Below are 7,702 nucleotides of genomic sequence, written 5' to 3'. Positions count from 1 at the left end.
TCAAAAGGTAAATGGTCAATTAATATACATTTAGAATCATTGGGAAGGGGTTATATCCACAGGGACTAGCTCACCTTTAACTTACAATAACATTTCTCTGCTATGGACTGATGAGTATATGATTCTTGCATGTTCAATGACTAACCCAAACCTTCAAAATGATAATGTGCATGTGTCAAGAAGGCTCCCAAATAATTCTGAGGGGCCTATCCTATTTTTGTAATTAAATGATAATGTGCTAATCCATTACTTTGAGTTGTCTTCACTCAGAAAAACATCCCTATCAGGTGTTAACCCAATAACTAGGACAGCTCTCAAGGCCAAGGGTCAGAGAGAGAGGGTCACACTCTCCGGGTGCAGAGAGCACCCCCAGCCACGTGCAAGGAAGCACGAGGTCGTTCGAGATGGGATGCTTCTCTTCACCTTTCTGATAAGATGGGATGCTTCTCTTCACCTTTCTGATAAGAGGGGGTTCTTCTCTTCATCTTTCTGCTAAGAGGGGGTTCTTCTCTTCATCTTTCTGATAAGATGGGATGCTTCTCTTCACCTTTCTGATGAGAGGGGGTTCTTCTCTTCATCTTTCTGCTAAGAGGGGGTTCTTCTCTTCATCTTTCTGATAAGATGGGATGCTTCTCTTCACCTTTCTGATAAGAGGGGATGCTTCTCTTCACCTTTCTGCTAAGAGGGGATGCTTCTCTTCACCTTTCTGATAAGAGGGGATGCTTCTCTTCACCTTTCTGCTGAGAGGGGATGCTTCTCTTCACCTTTCTGATAAGAGGGGGTTCTTCTCTTCATCTTTCTGCTCGGTGGGCTCTAGCAGACAACCCTGCAGGACGAGCGAGGGTTTCAGAGGCTTCTATAATACAATGTTCCATGTTTCTTGGAGGGGTTTGATGTCTTCCTAACCTCTCCCATCACGGGGGGGACACCTGGATGCATCAGGAATACGCAGTTGCTCTCAAGCAGATAGCAGAAGGAATACCGGCAGATGAGCCTCCGTCTCACTGGGGGTCAGCTACAGTGCTCACTGAATGAGCCACACAAAAGCAGAGCAATTGGGGGGTTGAAATATGGCGCTCTGATGAAGATGAGTTTGAGCCAATCAGCACCTCAGTGCTAATCTACAGTATCAGGATGCCTTTACACACCAGACACTCGGTGTCATAAAGGGAGGAGGAGAACGAGTCAGGAAGCCTGACGGACATGTTCTTCCAGCTCTCGTACAAAGATGAACTTTGAATTGAATGACCAGATGTTTAAAGATGTACAATTAATGATTGTTTTTTATATTTCCAATGACCAGACATGTGTTAAATAGTGGTGATTAATATATTTAGTCAGATCAGATTACATTTTCACACTAAACAAAATTAATAAATAAATATTCTCAGATTATAAAGTATTGAATAATAAGGTATTTCTAATATTATAACAGATAATGTTAATATCCTTAATCATCCAGCGATCAGGCTTAACAACACAACTCTTTAATGTATTACCCATGCACAGACAGACATAAAATGATGTTTCAAGTACTGGATTAATTTCAGTTTTGGCCCAAAACAAATATTTATAATAATTCTTATAACATTTATGTAGCATATTTGATCCTCAAATTAGAGAAGTATAATTTAGAGAAATTGATATTCTATATTTCAACATTAGATAAACACAGAAGAACCCTTTCCAAGTACCATCAGTAGATGATCAGGTAAGTATGGCTAATAAGAATAAGTGATAGACTTAATTTGGTACAGATCAGTTGTAGCATTCACAAATGTATGAATTAAAGTTTTAAGAATGTTTAATCTTTCCTTTCCAGGTTTTTACAAAAGTCTTTGAATATTTGCCTAACTTTTCCTTTTCAGATTTTGAACAATGTACTTGACTAAAATGAATGTATTGATTTTACTAAGACTAAGTGCCTTACTCTTGACTAAAGCGTAATGAAGTAAACGTAAAGTAATCCTAAAATTGAGGACACTGCAACTTTGTGGATTACAGATTGATCAAATCACCTGTGAATGTTATGCCTTAGCTGTGAATGTTATGCCTTAGCTGTGAATGTTATGCCTTAGCTGGATCTCTGATGATCCTAAATTTTAAATGCTTTTGACTAGTGATTGCCTTAAAGCAAATCTTTAAGCTGTTTCTGGTTTTGATTTTATAGTTTGATAAATGACATTAACTAATGGTTTAAATGATAAAAGATATTAGTTTAAAACAAATATTTTGCTATTATGTATCTGTGTTTTATGTGTGTTCATTATTATGCTTTTGACAAAAGATGCTCCAAACACTGATGAGAGATAATTGTTCCTATTATGATTGGCTGTATCAATCATTGTGATTGAATGTTTCAATCTTACTCTACTTTGTGATGTAATTGAATGTAAGGTGAGACCACACTCGAATCTGAAGACGCCTATTGATTTAAGTATTGACCAGAATTATTAGACTAATGTTTTAAGGTTATCAAAAATGATAAAAAGAGAGGAACTGTTAAGGAATAATTCTTCTAGATATCTAACCTTTTACTCTGACGTCTGTTATCTCCTTTAAGGAAAGGCCTTGGTGCCATATGTGTTGTTGTCACCAGTGTGAGACCGGTCAACTTGTCTGGCACGTAGGGTAATTGTTGTGAGAACACTGAAGCATTTCTTTATCGGTGTTTGTGGGCTCTCGGATGTGAAATCCTTGAGGCCATGAGCGTTGGACGCAGATGATTCAGTGTTTAGTCTACTCCTTCAGAGATGTTGATTTCTCTCTGTGAACCTGTTAAAAGGTCTAGCATAGAGAGAGGTTCTTCAGAATTGACGTGGCAACTCTACCGTGTGGTCAGAACCTCTGACTCTTTGATTTGTGATGTGAATCCTCCGGCCGAATACTCTGAATAAACCCATCAGTGTTTGACATCAAAGCTCCAACTCTCACCGTGTCTCCTTCCTGAGTCGGTGACTCCATGCATTACTACACAGAAGTTTCCTCCACAGCATGTTTCTCCTGTCGGCCAGCATCGTTTTGAGATGATTCTGATTTATTGTTCTGTTTTCAGGGAGTGGAGATAATCCGCGGCTGTCGGGGTTTGAACCTGGTGGGCTGTGACCTGGTGGAGGTGTCTCCCCCCTACGACACCACCGGTACTACACACTCTATGTCATCATTCATATATTGAATTATGTTTAAATCATTATATTTATATATTTCCCCCCCCCTCAGGAAACACGGCGCTGACCGGAGCTAACCTCCTGTTCGAGATGCTCTGCGTCCTCCCCAACGTCAAATACCTCTGATTCTAATCAATAACATCAAGTCTTCTTTAAAGATATAAAGAGGGTAACTCTGCATCAATTACAGATGTTTCATAAATAAACAGTAAGTATTGTTTACAGCCAATGAGAGGACAGATGCTCGACTGAAGATGATTCTAGTCTCATAGTCTTTGAGATGAATTATAATATCATTCTGTGCTTTATGAATGAAATATAAAGATGTAATTCAAATGTAAAAAGTATCTAATGAATGTGCAATATTTAAATAAAACACTATATCAATGGAGTTACAGTTTAATAAATACTAATAATGCACTGAGTTTCATGTGTGGGTCACTGCCCTCATCCTTTGACTTCTGTTTCATCATTTCCATTGACTGGGCTCTGGTTTCAGACGGAGGGTGAAAAGAGGAGCTGCAGCTCAGGCAGTATGAGAAACATAACGTGCTGTTACGTCGAGACAACCAATAACATCGAGAGAGTCACCGTGAAGGTGTTTTTATTTACACCAAAACAATAACGCCAACAACTGACGACTTAAAGGTGGGGTAGGTAAGTTTGAGAAACCGGCTCGAGATACACTTGTTGTTATATTCCATGGAATGCTCTTAACATCCCGATAGCAATGAATATCTGAAGAGCTTTGACAATAAATCCATAAAGAAATATCATCTGTGGAAGCTGTAGTACTGTGAAAAGCACGACCAATCATCTGAGCCGGCCCGGCTAAAATAACTGGATGGCCTACCTGCCTGTCAGCCTTCCATCTGTGCACAAACTTATCTCGTGCCCTCATTGGTCATGTGCGCGTTCGTGTGTGTTGGAGGAGGGGCTCTGTGAGGAAGTGGCAGATTGTGTATTTTTAAATCCTAGCGCACTCGAGCCGGTTTCTCCAAAATGACCTACCCCACCTTCAAGTGAATAAATATAACAGAAAGACCAATCTCTAAATCTTCTCTCTGAAACACACCTCAAAGAAAAAGCCCCCCCTCACTATCTGGTCTACTAACAAGGAAACAAAACAGATACAGGGGGGGGGGCGCTTCAATCTACTAACCTAGTGTGTCTAACACAGTTGACCTAGGATGTAGAGGGTACCCCAAACCTACCCTACCTTCTCCTCTCAGATGTGTGCTTCCTGCAAGTCTCTGGTTTCCTCTCCCCCCCACTAATCACAAAGTCCAGTCTGATGCTCCCCATGATCTTTAGTGTCTATTTAAATAACCATGTTCTATTCTGAGTCTCGTCAGGACCGCCTCATCTCGACTCCTTCCTGGATGAATATCGTCTCCTCCCTCTTGTCTCCCGGTCCCATATCTGCTGCCATGTTTGAATGATTCCCCTGTAACACTCGTTCCCTCAGACCTCGATCATGTGATCATGTCTATACTTTCCTTTCCAAAGGCCCTGACACACCAGGCCGTATTCGGCCGTCTTCGGTTGTCTGGCGACAACGCGTTCCTTGTCGCCCAAAGTCAATTTGGTGTGTCCCGAACCCTCGGCCGTGACACGCCTTATTTAGCCTTTCACGGTCGACACACGGCCGATTCAACATGTTGAATCGGCCGTGTGTCGGACACAAGCTATCGGGCCAAGAAAGCACTCTGATCAGCTGTTCAGCTAGCAAATGAGAAGCGAAACGGAAGTGAGGGACGTAAACAAAGGATTGAAGAAGGCACAGGACAGCAGCTAAACCCCAGCAGGTGATACTTAAAGACATCAAACATAGCCCTTAAATGTCCTCTCTTACCTCCCACACATAGCAGGGACATCTCTGATATCGGCGGGAGCGTCCCCGGCTGTCCTCTGCTGAGAGCTCCGTGATTTGTTTGGTCAAGTTGCAGGATTAGTCTCAAGTACCTCAACATTGTCCTTAAGTCCAGTGTCTAAGTAAATGAGATCTACTGCTGTTCATTTACCTATTGTGAGTCGCCTCGGATAAAAGCATCACATGGAAATGTACATTTGGCCATTATGACATTACATACATTACTACATTGCTGACTCAATAAACGACACACCCTCCAGAACACTGCGATCATCAGACGCAGGTCTATTAACTGTGATGTGATAGTATGCACTTTATGTGCTCATTTCATCATTCATGTATTTTTATATTCTAAAACATGTTTTCGATGGACGAGAGTGAAAATGGAACGCACACGCTATTTGTTTGTTTATATCACATCTGATGACTTGCTGTCCATACTATTGTGTGTGTGTGTGTGTGTGTGTGTGTGTGTGTGCATGTGTGTGTGCGTGTGTGTGTGGGTTTGTGTGTGTGTGTGTGTCGCCATATTCACTGAGCTGTGATTGGTTGTTCCTCGTCACATGACCATCAAAGTATATAAAGAAAAATGGTCAAATCAAAAATACAAGTGGAAACAAAAGAGGAATAAATAAAAGAACGAAAAAACATCATTTGATTAATTTGTTAGAATGCTAAATATTAGGTGGAAAAACAACACCACCGCTCTAGAGAGGAAAGCCCAGCAGCGCCTGTACTTCATCCAGAAGCTCAAGCGAGCCGGAGCATCACCCCCCATCATGCTGTCCTTCTACCGAGGCGCCACCGAGAGCATCCTCAGCAGCTGCATCACGCTGTGGTTCGGAAGCTGCAGCGCATAGTGAACTCTGCCCAGAGGATCATCGGTGCCTCACTCCCCTCACTACAGGACATATACAACACCCGCCTCACTACAGGACATATACAACACCCGCCTCACTACAGGACATATACAACACCCGCCTCACTACAGGACATATACAACACCCGCCTCACTCCAGGACATATACAACACCCGCCTCACTACAGGACATATACAACACCCGCCTCACTACAGGACATATACAACACCCGCCTCACTCCCCTCACTCCAGGACATATACAACACCCGCCTCACTCCCCTCACTCCAGGACATATACAACACCTGCCTCACTACAGGACATATACAACACCTGCCTCACTACAGGACATATACAACACCCGCCTCACTCCAGGACATATACAACACCCGCCTCACTCCCCTCACTCCAGGACATATACAACACCTGCCTCACTACAGGACATATACAACACCCGCCTCACTCCCCTCACTACAGGACATATACAACACCCGCCTCACTCCCCTCACTCCAGGACATATACAACACCTGCCTCACTACAGGACATATACAACACCTGCCTCACTACAGGACATATACAACACCCGCCTCACTCCAGGACATATACAACACCCGCCTCACTCCCCTCACTCCAGGACATATACAACACCCGCCTCACTCCCCTCACTCCAGGACATATACAACACCCGCCTCACTACAGGACATATACAACACCTGCCTCACTACAGGACATATACAACACCCGCCTCACTACAGGACATATACAACACCCGCCTCACTACAGGACATATACAACACGCGCCTCACTCCCCTCACTACAGGACATATACAACACCCGCCTCACTCCAGGACATATACAACACCCGCCTCACCCGCAAAGCACTCAGCATTGAGGGTGACTCCACCCACCCCTCCAACAGCCTCTCCAGCCTCCTGCCTTCAGGGAGAAGGTTCCTCAGCCTCAGCTCGCGCACCTCCAGGCTGAGGAACAGCTTCCTCCACCAGGCGGTCAGGATGCTGAACTCTCTCCCCTCCCTCCATCTCTTCCCCTCTCTGACATCTCTCCCCTGAACTCTCTCTCCTCTCTCCATCTCCTCCCCGCTCTGACATCTCTCCCCTGAACTCTCCACCCTGCCTCCATCTCCTCCCCTCTCTGACATCTCTCCCCTGAACTCTCTCCCCTCCCTCCATCTCTCTCTCCCCCTCTCTGACATCTCTCCCCTGAACTCTCTCCCCTCCCTCCATCTCTCTCTCCCCCTCTCTGACATCTCTCCCCTGAACTCTCTCCCCTCCCTCCATCTCCTCCCCTCTCTGACATCTCTCCCCTGAACTCTCTCCCCTCCCTCCATCTCTCTCTCCCTCCCTCTGACATCTCTCCCCTGAACTCTCCACCCTGCCTCCGACCTTTCTCCCCTGCCCCAAATGGTCCTGGACTCTAACCCCCTAAACTCACTTTTCTGCCCATCTCCGCTGCTACTGCACTGAAACTGTACTTTGAACACTTAAATTATATTATTAACATTTTAAACTGTATACCCCGGTTATCTAGGCCCTTTGTTTTGTTTAATGTATACCATGTTTATCTAGGCCCTTTGTTTTGTTTGATGTATATATGTCACACTGTAGGACTGAGGGAAACGATATTTCGATATTTCTGGATGTACAACATGTAGAATTATTGACAATAAAGCTGACTTTGACTTTGAATAATTTAAAAATACAAATCAATGTTTAAATACTAAAATTAGAAAATAAATAAATAATATATGTGGAAATGTAAACATTAGTAATTAAAGAAAACAAT

Source organism: Trematomus bernacchii, unplaced genomic scaffold (assembly GCF_902827165.1).
Source record: "Trematomus bernacchii unplaced genomic scaffold, fTreBer1.1, whole genome shotgun sequence".
NCBI lineage: Eukaryota > Metazoa > Chordata > Actinopteri > Perciformes > Nototheniidae > Trematomus > Trematomus bernacchii.
Note: the sequence above shows the minus strand (reverse complement) of the source record.